Source organism: Pristiophorus japonicus, chromosome 7 (genome assembly GCF_044704955.1).
Source record: "Pristiophorus japonicus isolate sPriJap1 chromosome 7, sPriJap1.hap1, whole genome shotgun sequence".
In the NCBI taxonomy this organism is placed as follows: Eukaryota; Metazoa; Chordata; class Chondrichthyes; family Pristiophoridae; genus Pristiophorus; species Pristiophorus japonicus.
Genome location: NC_091983.1, coordinates 194,964,845 through 194,982,692, shown reverse-complemented (window position 1 = coordinate 194,982,692; position 17,848 = coordinate 194,964,845). Strand labels below are relative to the sequence as shown.

Here is a 17,848-nt window from a genome sequence, read left to right as displayed (position 1 = left end):
TCCCCCGTATTTTGGGGCTGTGCCCCCTAGTTCTAGTCTCCCCGACCAGTGGAAACAACTCTCTGCCTCTATCTTGTCTATCCCTTTCATTATTTTAAATGTTTCTATAAGATCACCCCTCATCCTTCTGAACTCCAACGAGTAAAGACCCAGTCTACTCAATCTATCATCATAAGGTAACCCCCTCATCTCCGGAATCAGCCTAGTGAATCATCTCTGTACCCCCTCCAAGGCGAGTATATCCTTCCTTAAGTAAGGTGACCAAAACTGCACGCAGTACTCCAGGTGCGGCCTCACCAATACCCTGTACAGTTGCAGCAGGACCTCCCTGCTTTTGTACTCCATCCCTCTCGCAATGAAGGCCAACATTCCATTCGCCTTCCTGATTACCTGCTGCACCTGCAAACTAACTTTTTGGGATTCATGCACAAGGACCCCCAGGTCCCTCTGCACCTCAGCATGTTGTAATTTCTCCCCATTCAAATAATATTCCCTTTTACTGTTTTTTTTCCAAGGTGGATGACCTCACATTTTCCGACATTGTATTCCATCTGCCAAACCTTAGCCCATTCGCTTAACCTATCTAAATCTCTTTGCAGCCTCTCTGTGTCCTCTACAAAACCGGCTTCCCCACTAATCTTTGAGTCATCTGCAAATTTTGTTACACTACACTCTGTCCCCTCTTCCAGGTCAGCTATGTATATTGTAAACAGTTGTGGTCCCAGCACCGATCCCTGTGGCACACCACTAACCACCGATTTCCAACCCGAAAAGGACCCATTTATCCCGACTCTCTGCTTTCTTCTCATCTTCTAAGGGACCAACATTTACTTTAGTTACTCTTTTCCGTTTTATATATCTGTAAAATCTTTTGCTATCTGTTTTTATGTTTTGCGCAAGTTTACCTTCGTAATCTATCTTTCCTTTCTTTATTGCTTTTTTAGTCATTCTTTGCTGTTGTTTAAAATTTTCCCAATCTGCTAGTTTCCCACTAACCTTGGCCACCTTATACGCATTGGTCTTTGATTTGATACTCTCCTTTATTTCCTTGGTTATCCATGGCTGGTTATCCCTTCTCTTACCACCCTTCTTTTTCACTGGATTTTATGCTGTGTTATGGTCTATTGCTGGTCCGGAGTTCACGCTGCTTCATGGTCTGCCACTGGCCCTGATTTCGCGCTGCTTTATGGTCTGGACATTTTCCCTGTACATTTCCACCAAGTCCAGTTCGTGCCTGTCGTTGAGCAGACTGACTTTGCTGACTCACCCTCCGGAGAGCTGGCCTGCAAGATTGCCCTCTTGCACTGCATTGCTCTAGGTGACTGGGGCTAGGAACCTCCGAAGATTCAAATGCCTCAAAAATCCCATTGCCAGATGAAAAATGTTGAGAAGGGGCAACTGGTGGGCTCTGCGCTCAGTTGCATTGGTTGTGTCCGCAGCCTCGTCATCACTGCCATGGACTGAGCTTGATGCGTCCCAGGAAGGCTGGCGTGATTGTGGCTGATCTTCTGCAAGCACAAGAACACATACGTGCGGTTAGCAGCAGGGGAGGGGGCAGGGTGACATGAAGAAGGTGGCATTGCACATGCTCATTTGAAGGCCTGCCGCCACTTCATTATATGTCTCAATTCAGTCTCTTCAGGCACCCGATCCATTCACATACCCTCACTACCCGAAGGGGGCTGAGCGTCGCCCCTGGCAACTGTCCGAGCTGCTACTCCAATGAGGGCCGACACCCATTCCTTGACATCAGTATGTTGTAGTATTTGAGGCGGTCCCCCGCCTGTGCGCAGCTGCTCCCTCCTGTTGTGTGAGTGCTTCTACTGCAAAGAGAAAAATAGGAAGGGTTCAGAAAGGGTTTCTCTCCTGTTGTGGCATATATGCGTACCATAGTACAATAGGTGAGACTGTGTGAATGTTCTCGTGGCTTCCATTCAATCTGTTTGGATGTTGCATGAGCTTCGTGAATGATTGTTAAGAGGTTAGAGGGATGTAACATAGGTGATCTTTCTGAAAGCCATAGCAGCAGTGGGAGTGTATTATGAAGAAAGATGTAAATTAGTGAGTTCATGTGCATCGATCATTAGAAGGCAATGGGTGCAGAAGTAACCCTTTATCTTTCTTATGGATTGTGAAACCCACGCCACAGACAGCAAGACTTTTGAGAGAGACCATATGCATGATAGTGTATGAGATTCATGTTCGAAGGAAAGAAAGCATACATAAATGTGATCTTATCAAAACATATAAGATAATGAGGAGTCTTGACAAGGGGGATTCTAGAACTAGGGGGCATAGTCTCAGAATAAAGAACCACCCATTTAAAATTGAGATAAGGAGGAATTTCTTCTCTTAGAGGATTGTAAATCTGTGGAATTTTCTGCCCCAGAGAGCTGTGGAGGTTGGGTCATTGAATATATTTAAGGCGGAGATAGACATATTTTAGAGCAATAAGGGAATAAAGGGTTATGGGGGGCAGGCAGGGAAGTGAAGCTGAGTCCATGATCAGATCAACAATGATCTTATTAAATGGCGGAGCAGGCTCGAGGGGCCAAATGGCCTGCTCCCGTTCCTATTTCTTACGTTCTTATAAATGTGAATGGTACTTGCCCGGATGACTCTGGTAAGGCCGTTGAACTTTTTTTGACATTGTGTCCCAGTTTTGGGCACAGTGTCTACAGCAGAGACCTCTTGTGCTATGTCCCTCCACAGCCTCTTAAATACAGGTAGGAGTGGTCTGGCTCCCCCAGAAAGAGGACCACCTCCTCTCCACTGCGTGGACATCGGGAGCTGGGGGTACTTGTGCATGAAACACAAAAGGTTAGTATGCAGGTACAGCAAGTGATCAGGAAGGCCAATGGAATCTTGGCCTTTATTGCAAAGGGGATGGAGTATAAAAGCAGGGAAGTCTTGCTACAGTTGTACAGGGATTGGTGAGGCCACACCTGGAATACTGCGTGCAGTTTTGGTTTCCATATTTACGAAAGGATATACTTGCTTTGGAGGCAGTTCAGAGAAGGTTCACAAGGTTGATTCCAGAGATGAGGAGGTTGACTTATGAGGAAAGGTTGAGTAGGTTGGGCTTCTACTCATTGGAATTCAGAAGAATGAGAGGTGATCTTATCGAAACATATAAGATTATGAGGGGGCTTGACAAGGTGGATGCAGAGAGGATGTTTCCACTGATAAGGGAGACTAGAACTAGAGGGCATAATCTTAGAATAAGGGGCCGCCCATTTAAAACTGAGATGAGGAGAAATTTCCTCTCTCAGAGGGTTGTGGATCTGTGGAATTCACTGCCTCAGAGAGCTATGGAAGCTGGGACATTGAATAAGTTTAAGACAGAAATAGACCGTTTCTTAAACACTAGGGAATAAGGGGTCATGGAGCAGGCAGGAAAGTGGACCTGAGTCCATGATCGGATCAGCCAAGATCATATTGAATGGCGGAGCAGGCTTGAGGGGCTGTATGGCCTACTCCTGCTCCTATTTCTTATATTCTTATGTTCCGTAAAGCAATCACCCAATCTGCATTTGGTTTCCCCATTATAGAGGAAACCACATCACAAGCAGCGAATACAGTATACTAAATTGCAAGAAGTACAAGTAAATCGCTGTTTCACCTCGAAGGATTGTTTGGGGCCCTGGACTGTGGGAAAGGAGGAAGTAAAAGGGCATGAGTTACATCTCCTGCGCTTGCACAGGAAGGTGCCATGGGAAGGTGAAGTGGTGTTGGGGTGGTTGAGGAGTGGACCAGCGTATTGCAGAGGGACAGGTCCCTTCGTAATGCTGAATGGGGAGGGGAAGGGAAGATGTGTTTGGAGGTGGGATCACACTGGAGGTGGCGGAAATGGCGGAGGATGACATGTTGAATGTGGAGGCTGGTGGGGTAAAAGGGGAGGACAAGGGAACCCTATCGTGGTTCTGGAAGGGAGAGGAAGAGATGAGAGCAGAAGTGTGGGAAATAGAATGACACGGTCGAGGGCTCCGTCAACCACGGTAGAGGCGAATCCTCGGTTGAGGAAAAAGGAAGACATATCAGAAGCACTAGTATGGAAGGTGGTATCTGTTATGTATGTAAACCTGTAATTACCATGTCTAACCACCAGAGGGCTTATCCCCTGGAGTCCCAAGGGATCCCACAATCCCTTGGGAGCACCTATATATAAGGAGGCCTCACAGGCTCGAGAGGCATTCTGAGATTTGTAATAAAGAACTATGGTCACACTTACTTTGAGCTTGCAATATCTAGTCTGACTCTTTATCCAAGACATAACAACTGGCGATGAGATACAGATGACGAACCCCAACCCAACAATGCAGGGAACTGTGGGCATCCTGGAGAAATTTTCAGAGGGAGATGATTGGGAAACCTTCGTGGAGTGACTTGACCAATACTTTGTGGCCAACGAGTTGGAAGGAGAAGGGAACGCTGCCAAACGAAGGACGATCCTCCTCACCGATTGCGCGGCACCAATGTATGGCCTCATGAAAAACCTGCTCGCTCCAGCAAAACCCCCAGACAAGTCATACGATGAGTTGGTCCGGGAGCATCTAAACCCGAAGGAAAACATTCTGATGGTGAGGTATCGGTTCTACATGTACAAGAGGTCTGAAGGCCAGGAAGTGGCGAGCTACGTCACCGAGCTAAGGTGCCTTGCAGGACATTGTGAATTTGAAGGACACTTGGAGCATATGCTCAGGGACTTCTTTGTACTTGGCATTGGCCATGAAGTAATACTTTGCAAACTTTTGACTGTAGAGACTCCAACCTTGAGTAAAGCCATAGCAATAGCCCAGGCGTTTATCTCCACCAGTGACAATACCAAACAAATTTCCCAGCACACTAGTGCTGCTGCAAGTACTATGAACAAAGGAATGTCATTTTCAAATCGAAATGTACATGGCAGGACTTACACACCTGTAGCTGCACATCCCGCAGATGACTCAGAGTCTGGCATCAAGAGTGGTGAATACAAGGCAATTAACACCTTGTTGGCGCTGCGGGGGTGATCATTGATTCCATTCATGCCGCTTCAAAGGATACATTTGCAAGGACTGTGGAACAATGAGACGCCTCCAACATATGTGCAGGCGAGCTGCAAACCCTGCTAATCCTGCAAACCACCATGTTGCAGAGGAGGACAGATCCACGGTGGATCAGGACACACCAGAGCTTTAGACCGAGGAGGCAGAGGTATATGGAGTGCACACATTTACCACAAAGTGTTCCCCGATAATGCTGAAGGTTGAATTAAATGGACTCCTGGTGTCCATGGAGCTAGACACGGGCGCAAGCCAGTCCATAATGAGTAAAAAGAATTTCCATAAGTTGTGGTGCAACAAGGCTTCAAGACCAGTCCTGACTCCCATTCGTACCAAACTTAGAACGTACACAAAAGAACTGATTCCCGTAATTGGCAGTGCTACCGTAAAGGTCTTCTACGATGGAGCGGTGCATGACTTACCACTCTGGTTGGTACCGGGCGATGACCACACGCTGTTCGGCAGGAGTTGGCTGAGAAAGATATGCTGGAACTGGGATGACGTCTGAGCACTTTTGTCCGTCGACGACACCTCATGTCCGCAGGTCCTAAGCAAGTTTCCCTCGCTGTTTGAACCAGGCATTAGGAAGTTCCAAGGAGCTAAAGTGCAGATCCATTTGATTCCGGGAGCGCGACCCATCCATCACAAGGCGAGAGCGGTATCTTACATGATGAGAGAGAGGGTGGAGATCGAGCTGGATAGGCTGCAACGAGAGGATATAATTTCGTCGATCTAATTCAATGAGTAGATCAGTCCGATTGTTCCAGTCCTCAAGGGACACGGGGGCACCGTCAGAATCTGTGGTGATTACAAAGTAACTATCAATCGTTTCTCACTGCAGGATCAATACCCGCTACCAAAGGCAGATGACCTATTTGCGACGCTGGTGGGAGGGAAAACGTTCACGAAGCTGGACTTGACCTCGGCCTATATGATGCAGGAGCTGGAGGAATCTTCGAAAGGCCTCACCTGCATCAACATGCACAAAGGTTTTTTCGTTTACAACAGATGCCCATTTGGGATTCGATCGGTTGCGGAGATATTCCAGAGAAACATGGAAAGCTTGCTGAGGTTGGTCCCGCACAGCGTGGTCTTCCAGGAAGACATCTTGGTTACAGGTCGGGACACCGTCGAGCACCTGCAGAACCTGGAGGAGATTCTCAGTCAGCTTAATCATGTGGGGCTCAGACTAAAATGCTCGATGTGCATTTTCCTGGTGCCTGAAGTGGAGTTCCTAGGGAGAAGAATCGCGACGGGCGGCATCATGCCCACCGATTCGAAGACAGAGGCAATCAAAACACACCAAGACCACAGAACATGTCGGAGCTGCAGTCGTTTCTAGGACTCCTGAACTATTTTGGTAACTTCCTACCGGGTCTTAGCACATTGTTAGAACCCCTGCACTCTTTACTGCGTAAAGGAGATGAATGGGTATGGGGTAAAAGCCAAGAAAATGTCTTTGAGAAAGCTAGGAAGCTGTTATGTTCAAACAAATTGCTTGTGTTGTACGATCCATGTAAACATTTGGTACTAGCATGTGATGCGTCGTCATACGGGGTCGGGTGTGTATTGCAACAAGCTAATGAATTTAGAAAATTGCAACTGATTGCTTATGCATCTAGAAGTCTTCTAAGGCCGAGAGGGCCTACAGTATGGTCGAAAAAGAAGCGTTAGCATGTGTTTACGGGGTAAAGAAAATGCATCAATATCTGTTCGGGCTCAAATTTGAATTGGTAACTGACCATAAGCTGCTTATATCCCTCTTTTCTGACAATAAGGGGATAAATACAAATGAATCGGCCCACATCCAGAGATGGGCGCTCACGTTGTCCGCATACAACTATGCCATCCACCACAGGCCAGGCACAGAAAACTGTGCCGATGCTCTCAATAGGCTACCATTGCCCACCACCAGGGTGGAGATGACACAGCCTGCAAATTTAGTTATGGTAATGGAAGCATTTGAGAGTGAGCAATCACCTGTTACCGCCCGACAGATTAGAACCTGGACGAGCCAGGACCCCTTACTGTCCTTAGTTAAAAACTGTGCTCCACGGGAGTTGGTCTAGTGTCCCTTTAGAGATGCAGGAAGAAATAAAGCCGTACCAGCGGCGCAAAGGTGAAATGTCTATACAGGCAGACTGCCTCCTATGGGGTAATCAGGTAGTTGTGCCAAAAAAGGGCAGGGACAATTTCATTAGTGATCTCCACAGTACACACCCAGGCATTGTAATGATGAAAGCGATAGCCAGATCCCATGTGTAGTGTCCCGGTATCGATGCAGACTTAGAGTCCTGTGTGCACAAATGTTACACATGTTCTCAGTTAAGCAATGCACCCAGGAGGCACCACGAAGTTTATGGTCTTGGCCCTCCAAACCGTGGTCTAGGGTTCATGTTGACTATGCAGGCCCATTCTTGGGAAAAATGTTTTTAGTTGCGGTACTCCAAGTGAATTGAACGTGTGATAATGTCGGCAAGCACGTCCGCTGCCACCATTGAAAGCCTACGGGCCATATTTGCCACGCACGGCCTGCCTGATGTCCTTGTAAGTGACAATGGGCCGTGCTTTACCAGTGCCGAATTCAAGGAATTCATGACCCGCAATGGGGTCAAACATGGTATGTCTGCCCCGTTTCAGCCAGCGTCCAATGGTCAGTCGGAACGAGCAGTTCAAACAATTAAGCAGAGCTTGAAAGGGGTACCTGAAAGCTCACTGCAGACTTGCTTATTCCGAGTCCTGCTTAGTTACCTCCCGCTGAACTGCTCATGAAAAGGGCACTTAAGACAAGGCTCTCGTTAGTCCACCCTGATCTACACAAACAGGTAGAGAGCAGGCGGCTTCAACAGAATACATATCATGATCGCGCAAATGTATCACGCGAAATTGAAGTAAATGATCCTGTGTTTATGTTGAACTATGGACAAGGTCCCAAGTGGATTGCTGGCACTGTTTTGGCCAAAGAGGGGAGTAGGGTGTTTGTGGTCAAAGTCGCAAATGGACTCACCTGCAGAAAATACTTGGACCAAACCAAACTCAAATTTACGGACTATCCAGAACAACCCACAATAGACTCTACCTTTTTCGACCCTCCAACACACACACAAGTGGCAACCGACCCAGCGGTTGACCACGAAGCAGAACCCATCACCCGCAGCAGCCCAGCAAGATTCACCACCCCCAGCAGTCCAGCAAGGCCAGCTGCGCAACAGCCCAGTGAAGGCCCAACAAACAACTCACCAACACCAGCATTTGCACCGAGACGATCAACCAGGGAAAGGAAGGCACCAGATCGACTCACATTGTAAATAGTTACACTATTGACTTTGGGCGGGGAAGTGTTGTTTTGTAGGTAAACCTGTAATTACCATGTCTAATCACCAGAGGGCTTATCCCCACAATCCCTTGGGAGCACCTGTATATAAGGAGGCCTCACTGGCTGGAGAGGCACTCTGAGATCTGTAATAAAGAACTACGGTCACACTTACTTTGAGCTTGCAGTATCTAGTCTGACTTCTTATCCAGGACATAACAGTATCGTCAGAGAGACTGGGAGAATGGAAACTGTCCTTACAGGAAGTGGGGTGGAAGGAAGTGTAGTTGAGGTAGCTATGGGAGTCAGTGGGCTTATAGTGAATGTTTGTCAATAGCCTATCCCCAGAAATGGAGACAGAGAATTCGAGAAAGGGAAGGGAAGAGTCGGGGATGGACCATGTGAAGGCGAGGGAAATTGGAAGTGAAGTGAATTACATTTTCTAGTTCAGGGCAAGAGCAGGAAACTGCACCAATACAGTCATCAAAAGAGGTGAGAGAGGGGACCTGAGTAGGACTGTAACAAAGAATGTTCCACATATCCTACGAAAAGGCAGGCATAGCTAGGACACATGCAGGTTCCCATAGCAGCAGTTTTAATTTGGAGGAAGTGGGCGGAGTCAAAGGAGAAATTGTTCAATGTGAGAACAAGTTCAGCCAGGCGGAGGAGAGTGGTGGAGGATGGGGACTGGTTGGGCCTCTGTTCAAGGAAGAAGCAGAGCACCCTCAGGCCATCCTGGTGGGTGATGGAGGTATAGAGGGATTGGACGTCCATCGTGAAAAGGAGACAGTTGGGGCCAGGAAACTGGAAACTGTTAAAGTGGTGGAGGGCGTCGGAAGAGTCGCGGATGTAGATGGGAAGAGATGGGGAGAAAAAATAGTCGCGATAGGACGAGGTTTTTTCCATGGGACAAGAACAGGCTGAAAAGATGGGTCTACCAGGGCAGTCCTGTTGGTGGACCTTGGGATGGAGGTAGAAGCGGTCTGTACGGGGTTGGGGAACTATGCGGTTGGCAGTCATGGAGGGAAGATCTCCAAAGGAGATGAGGTCAGTGACAGTCTTGGAAACGATGGTTTGATGTTCGGTAGTGGGGTCAAGGTCCAGGGGGAGGGAGGAAGAGGTGTCGAAGAGTTGGCGTTCAGCTTCTGCAAGGTAGAGGTCGGTTCGCCTAACAACAACAACGCCACCTTTATCAGCAGTTTTAATGATAATGTTGGGGTTGGATCTGAGAGAACAGAGAAGTAGATTGGAGTAAGTGAGGGGAGCAGAGAAATTGAGACGGCCGATGTCACACCAGCAGTTCACAATGAAAAAATTTAGAGAGGGTAGGAGGTCAGAGGGGAGTGGTCCAGGTAGACCGAGAATTCTGAAAACGGGAGAAAGGGTTAGCTTTGTGGGGGGGAAGACCTATGACCAAAGAAGTGAGCACCAAGATGAAGGCGACGGAAAAAGAGCTCAGTGTCATACCGAGCTCGAAATTCATTGAGGTGAGTGTTTAAGGGGATGAAGCTCAGGCCATTGCTGAGGACTGATTGTTCGGGGTCAGAGAGGGGAAAGTCAGATGTGATAGTGAAAACATGGCATGGGGTGAGATTGGAAGAAAGGGTGGGGTCAGAGGAAAGTGATGGGGTAGAACATTCTGGAGGGGCGTTGATTTCCAAGAGTTGTTGAAGCTTATGATCCTTGACAACCTGAAAGGAAGGAAAACATTTTTTTGGTGAAATTCTGTCATATTATGATCACTCTTTCCCAGAGGATCCTTTACTATGAGATTACTAATTAACCCTGTCTTATTACACAATACAAGAACGGAAATAGCCTGTTCCCCAGTTGGTTCCATGGCGTATTGTTCTAGGAAATTGTCTCAAATGCATACATAGTAGTAAGCCTGAGGATTGGGAGAGCTTTAGAAACCAGCAAAGGATGACCAAAAAATTGGTAAGGGAGAAAATAGACTTCAAGAGCAAGAAGTATAAAAACAGATTGTAAGAGCTTCTACAAGTATGTAAAAAGGAAGAGAGTAGCAAAAGTAAATGTTGGTCCCTTAGAGGCTGAGACAGATGAAGTTATAATAGGGAATAAGAAAATGGCAGAGACTTTAAACAAATATGTTGTATGCTCTATGTGTCTTCTACTATGAAGGCAGATATAACATATTTGTACCTACCTTCACAGTAGAAGACACATAAAGCATACCAAAAATATAGGGGAACCACAGGACTAATAAGAGAGAGGAACTTAAAATAATTAATATTGGTAGAGTAAAAGTACTTGAGAAAATAATGGGACTAAAAGCTGACAAATCCCCTGGACCTGATGGCCGGGTTCTAAAAGAGTTGGCTGCAGAGATAGTGGATGCATTGGTTGCCATCTTCCAAAATTCCCTAGATTCTAGAATGGTTCCAGTGAATTGGAAAGTAGCAAATGTAATCCCATTATTCAAGGAAGGAAGGAGAAAGAAAACAGGAAACTACAGGCCAGTTAGCTTGACATCAGTTGTCGGGAAAATGCTGGAATCTGTTACTAAGGAAGTGGTAACAGGACACTTAGAAAGTCATAATATGATTAGGCAGAGTCAACATGATTTTTTGAAAGGGAAATCATGTTTAACAAATTTATTGCAGTATTTTGAGTTGTAGCTCGCAGCGTACATAAAGGGGAACCAGTGGTTGCAGTATATTTGGATTTTCAAAAAGCATTCGATAAGATGCCACATAAAGGGTAAGGGCTCATGATGTTGGGGGTAATATATTGGATAATATATTGGTTAACGAACAGAAATCAGAGCGTAGGGATAAACGGGTCATTTTTCAGTTGGCAGGTTGTAATTAGTGGGGTGCTGCAAGGATCAGTGTGTGGGCCTCAGCTATTTACAACTATATTAATGACTTCGATGAAGGGACCGAGTGCAATGTATCCAAGTTTTCTGATGATACAAAGCTAGGTGGGAAAATAAGCTGCGAGGAGGACACAAAGAGCCTGAAAGGGATATAAACAGGTTAAATGAGTGGACAAGAATGTGGCAGATGGAGTATAATGTGGGGTTATTCACTTTGGTAGGTAGAATAGAAAAACAGAATTTTTTTTATTGGGGTTTAAATATTGGTGTTAGGAGAGATTTAGGTATCCTCATACAGGAAACACAGATAGTTCGCATGCAGGTACAGCAAGCAATTAGAAAGGCAAATGGCATGTTGGCCTTTACTGCAAGGGGTTGGAGTACAAGAGTAAGGAAGTCTTACTACAATTGTACAGGGCTTTGTTGAGACCACACCTGGAGTACTGTGCACAGTTTTGGTCTCCTTATCTGAGAAAAGACATACTTGCCTTAGAGGCGTTGCAGTGAAGATTCACTAGATTAATCGCTAGGATGAGAGGGTTGTCCGATAGGGAGAGATTGAGTAGATTGGGCTTATATTCTCTGGCGTTTAGAAGAATGAGAGGTGATCTCATTAAAATATGTAAGATTCTGAGAGGGATTAACAGGGTAGATGCTGAGAGATTGTTTCCCCTGGCTGGCGAGTCTAGAACTAAGGGACATAGTCTCAGAAAAAGGGGTCGGCATTTAAGACTGATATGAGGAGAAATTGCTTCACTCAGAGGGTTATGAATCTTTGGAATTCTCTAGCCCAAAGGGCTGTGAATGCGCAGTCATTGAGCATATTCAAGGATGAGATAGATAGAATTTTAGACTCTTTGGGAAATCAAGGGATATAGGGATCAGATGGGAAAGTGAAGTTGAGATCGAAGATCAGCCAGGATCTTATTGAATGGTTGAGCAGGCTTGAAGGGTCGTAAGGCCTACCTCTGCTCCTAATTGTTATGTTCTTATGTTCTCTCTACTTGCCTGGATGAGTGAAGCTCCAATAACACTCTAGCAGCTTGACACTATCCAAGGCAAAACAGCTCACTTGATTGGCATGCCATCCACTACCTTAAACATTCACTCCCTCCAGCACCATGGCTACAGCGTGTACCATCTACAAGATGTACTGCAGCAACTCTCCAAGGCTTCATTGACAGCATCTCCCAAACCCGCGACCTCTAGAAGAACGAGGGCAGCCGACGCATGGGAACACCAACACCTGCAAGTCACACATCATCCTGACTTGGAAATATATTGCCATCCCTTTGTCGTCGCTCGGTCAAAATTCTGGAACTCCCTCCCTAACAGCACTGTGAGAATACCTTTATCTCATGATCTGCAGCGGTTCAAGAAAGCGGCTCACCACCACCTTTGCAAGGGCAATTAGGGATGGGCAATAAATGCTGGCCTTGTTAGCGACACCTACATCCCATGAATGATTTAGAACAAATATTTTCCTAACCAATACTGGATGCTTTTCAGCATCACCTCGCTGCAACTCTTATAAATTGTTTGGCCTGATCATCACACCTTCAGCTTTTGTTTAGAGCCAGTTAAAGGTTTCCAAATTTGTACCAAATATCATGGATCTTTCGGAGTGGGAGAGGGATGCATAAAATACCTGTCTCCATTGTCAGATGACGTTCAGAAGCATGTTGCCTTCTCTAAACTTAAGGGGCAGTTTGACCATTTACTGGAAGACTATCTTAGCTGCAAGGATATCCAAATTTGTTTCCTCCAGGTAGAGAGAAAACTCTGGATCTGATTCTGCAAATATATACTACATGTCAAATCAGAAATCCAGTGCAAGCAGGAAGTACACCCAGGTTAATTCCAAGAAAGATGCACTAGCTACTTATGGTTGGGGGAGGGATTATTCACTTCCCTTCCAGCAACAGTCATGAGTCTGCTCAGTATTCAAGTTTAGCAGTTGTTCAATGCTATTTGGCACTGCTTGCAAGCAAGTGACTACATCCACCAGCAGCAGGACCAGTTGCCCCCAGGTCTGCTTTGGAGATGAAACCTGCAGTTGGTCTTCCCAGACAGTGGCTGCCAAAATATTAAGTCCCATGCAGCTCATAGACAGTCAGTAGCCAGCCGTTGTCTTCAATTCAGGAGCTCAGATGGCATCCAGAAGTTCATTGGCACTGTTAGGTAATAGAGTGCATAGAAGTACAAGAGGGAAGCACTTGAGAGAAACAGCCAAGATTACTCCTTTAAATATTCCTTGCATTACACCGGGCAGTTGATCATCTTCACTAGTATGTTATGATGCTTTTTCCCTTTTTTCTAATTACAGCTGTTTGGATGCATTTTTTAAAAGCAACCGTTTAGGAGGAAACAGTTTTTTTATGGGTGAGGACAACTGCAAAAGAGCTTCAAGGTTTTCATGGTTTTAATTTGGTTTGCATATAGGACTAAAAATTCAATTAAGCTCGAAAACAGGCATTGGGATTGCGCTGCACAATCGGCCCGCGCCTGTTGAAAGTAATACAGGCAGCATGCGACCTTCGTACTGCCTGCTAATTACCATGATTGATGCGTGCAGCACAGTGCTGAGTGCGTTGCTGAGTGGCTGAGCGTCCAGCTAGCTCTATTTAAAGTTAGCCTCCATTTTTAAAGGCAGTCTGCAGCTCTTAAAGGTGCATTCAGCAGCTGCTGGAAATGCTTGCCAAGGCAACTATGACTGAGTAATGGATCAACAGGGCAGAGAAAGGGCACCAAGGTCTCCTACTGTGAGCCATCCTCTCCCTCCTCCCTCTGCGAGCAGCTTGTCTTCTTTGCTGCCTCTGCTCCATCTCCATCTCCCTTCATCCAAATTTGCGGATGACACTAAGTTGGGTGGCAGTGTGAGCTGTGAGGAGGATGCTATGAGTGACTTGGATAGGTTAGGTGAGTGGGCAAATGCATGGCAGATGAAGTATAATGTGGATAAATGTAAGGTTATCCACTTTGGTGGTAAAAACAGAGAGACAGACTATTATCTGAATGGTGACAGATTAGGAAAAGGGGAGGTGCAACGAGACCTGGGTGTCATGGTACATCAGTCATTGAAGGTTGGCATGCAGGTACAGCAGGCGGTTAAGAAAGCAAATGGCATGTTGGCCTTCATAGCGAGGGGATTTGAGTACAGGGGCAGGGAGGTGTTGCTACAGTTGTACAGGGCCTTGGTGAGGCCACACCTGGAGTATTGTGTACAGTTTTGGTCTCCTAACTTGAGGAAGGACATTCTTGCTATTGAGGGAGTGCAGCGAAGGGTCACCAGACTGATTCCCGGGATGGCGGGACTGACCTATCAAGAAAGACTGGATCAACTGGGCTTGTATTCACTGGAGTTCAGAAGAATGAGAGGGGATCTCAAAGAAACGTTTAAAATTCTGACGGGTTTAGACAGGTTAGATGCAGGAAGAATGTTCCCAATGTTGGGGAAGTCCAGAACCAGGGGTCACAGTCTAAGGATAAGGGGTAAGCCATTTAGGACCGAGATGAGGAGAAACTTCTTCACCCAGAGAGTGGTAAACCTGTGGAATTTTCTACCACAGAAAGTTGTTGACCAATTCACTAAATATATTCAAAAAGGAGTTAGATGTAGTCCTTACTACTAGGGGGATTAAGGGGTATGGCGAGAAAGCAGGAAGGGGGTACTGAAGTTGCATGTTCAGCCATGAACTCATTGAATGGCGGTGCAGGCTCGAAGGGCCGAATGGCCTACTCCTGCACCTATTTTCTATGTTTCTATGTTTCTTCAGTGAAAGAGGGACTGTAAGTGAAGCCTCCATGACTGGGAGCAAGTGATGTACTCAGAGGCCTTCCAGTAGGAGGCAACGCCATCCAATAGTTCAGCAGCACTCTCTGCACACTTTAACAACTTTTGAAATCTCTTACAGCAACCCAGTACTCACACAAACTCTGCAAGAGCCAGTACAAAAGCAATAAGCAACACTTACAGGTTGGATGTATCCCTTTAAGTAGCGCTGGTGGGGGGGTTCCTCATGCAGCTGAACGCACTGTTCAATGCATTGAATGGAGCAGTGACATCAAAAATGGCAGGTTGCCCATCAAATGGACCTGATGGCTTACATCCTAGGGTCTTAAGAGAAGTGGCTGCAGAGATAGTGGATGCATTGCTAGTAATCTACCAAAATTCCTTGGATTCTGGGGCGGTCCCAGTGGATTGGAAAACCAGCCCTATTTAAACAAGGAGGCAGACAAAAAGCAGGAAACTATAGACCAGTTAGCCTAACATCTGTCGTTGGGAAAATGTTGAGAGTCCATTATTAAGAAAGCAGTAGCGGGACATTTGGAAAAGCATGATTCAATCAAGCAGAGTCAGCATGGTTTTATGAAAGGGAAATCATGTTTGACAAATTTGCTGGAGTTCTTTGAGGATGTAATGAACAGGGTGGATAAGGGGGAACCATTGAATGTGGTATATTTGGATTTCCAGAAGGCAATTGATAAGATGCCACATAAAAGGTTTCTGCACTAGATAAAAGCTCACGGGGTTGAGGGTAATACATTAGCATGGATAGAGGATTGGCTAACCAACAAAAAACCAGAGAGTCGGGATAAATGGGTCATTTTCCAGTTGGCAAACAGTGACTAGTGGGGTGCCGCAGGGATCGGTGCTGGGTCCTCAACTATTTACAATCTATATCAATGACTTGGACGAAGGGACAGAGTGTAATGTAGCCAAGTTTGCTGATGATGCAAAGATGGGTGGGAAAGCAAATTGTGTGGAGGACACAAAAAAATCTGCAAAGGGATATAGACAGGCTAAGTGAATGGGTAAAAATTTGGCAGAAGGAGTAAAATGTGGGAAAATGTGAAGTTATCCACTTTGGCAGAAAAAAATAGAAAAGCAAATTATAATTTAAATGGAGAAAAATTGCACAAAGTGCTGCAGTACAGAGAGACCTGGGGGTCCTTGCGGATGAAATATAAAAAGTTAGTACGCAAGTACAGCAAGTAATCAGGAAGGCAAATTGAATGTTGGCCTTTATTGCAAGGGGGATAGAGTATAAAAGCAGAGAAGTCCTGCTACAACTGTACAGGGTATTGGTGAGGCCACATCTGGAGTACTGCATACAGTTTTGATCTCCGTATTTAAGGAAGGTTTGGAGGCTGTTCAGAGAAGGTTCATTTAGTTGATTCCAGAGATATGGGGATTGAATTATGAGGATAGGTTGAGTAGATTGGGCCTATACACATTGGAGTTCAGAAGAATGAGAGGTGATCTTATTGAAACTTAAAAGATAATGAGGGGGCTCGACAAGGTGGATGCAGAGGATATTTCCACTCAGAGGGGAAACTAAAACTAGGGGACATAGTCTTAGAATAAGTGGCCGCCCATTTAAAACTGAGATGAGGAGAAATTTGTTCTCTCAGAGGGTTGTAAATCTATGAAATTCTCTGCCCCAAAGAGCTGTGGAGGCTGGGTCATTGAATATATTTAAGGCAGATTTTTGAGTGATAAGGGAATAAAGGGTTATGGGAAGCGGGCAGGGAAATGGAACTGAGTCCACGGTCAGATCAGCCATGATCTTATTAAATAGCGGAACAGGCTCGAGGAGCCAAATGGCCTACTCCTGCTCCTATTTCTTATGTTATTAAATCAGCGTTACATGCTGACTGACGTCACGGTCTGCCTACTCGGCATTCTGTCAGCGGCCGTATGTACCGGCCGCGCTGTCACCCTCACCAAGATGGCAAACAGCGCGGGCCACGCCAGAAGTGGGAGGAAGCGAAGAAAAGAAAACTACCAATTCACAGCCATTTTTAATCTTTAAGAAATAACTTCACAATCACAGTATTACGCAAGTTCATTAAAACCAGTGTATCTGTTCGTGTCGGTTTGATCGCTCTATTGCACAAGTTTGGTGGAGATAAAATAAACTGACTAACAGAATAGTTAAACAAATATTTGTGTTCGAATCAAACATAGAAAATAGGTGCAGGAGTAGGCCATTCGGCCCTTCGAGCCTGCACCACCATTTAATAAGATCATGGCTGATCATTCCCTCAGTACCCCTTTCCTGCTTTCTCTCCATACCTCTTGATCCCTTTAGCCATAAGGGCCATATTTAACTCCCTCTTGAATATATCCAATGAACTGGCATCAACAGCTCTCTGCGGTAAGGAATTTCACAGGTTACCAACTCTCTGATTGAAGAAGTTTCTCCTCATCTCAGTCCTAAATGGCTTACCCTTTACCCTTAGACAATGTCCCGTGGTTCTGGACTTCCCCCAACATCGGGAACATTCTTCCTGCATCTAACCTGTCCAGTCCCGTCAGAATTTTATATGTTTGTATGAGATCCCCTCTCATCCTTCTAAACTCCAGTGAATACAGGCCCAGTCGATCCAGTCTCTCTTCATATGTCAGTCCTGCCATCCTGGGAATCAGTCTGGTGAACCTTTGCTGCACTCCCTCCATAGCAAGAACATTCTTCCTCAGATTAGGAGACCAAAACTGAACACAATATTCCAGATGAGGCCTCACTAAGGCCCTGTACAACAGCAATAAGACCTCCCTGCTCCTATACTCAAATCCCCTAGCGATGAAGGCCAACATACCATTTGCCTTCTTCACCGCCTGCTGTACCTGCATGCCAACTTTCAATG

The 17,848-nt window shown here is 45.8% G+C and overlaps 1 protein-coding gene across 4 annotated transcripts in view; it reads left to right on the top strand.

Moving 5' to 3' along the window:
• ak9 (adenylate kinase 9) overlaps positions 1-17,848 on the top strand; it is a 702,269-nt gene that overhangs the window by 529,981 nt on the left and 154,440 nt on the right. The gene's annotated exons all lie outside the window — the stretch shown is intronic.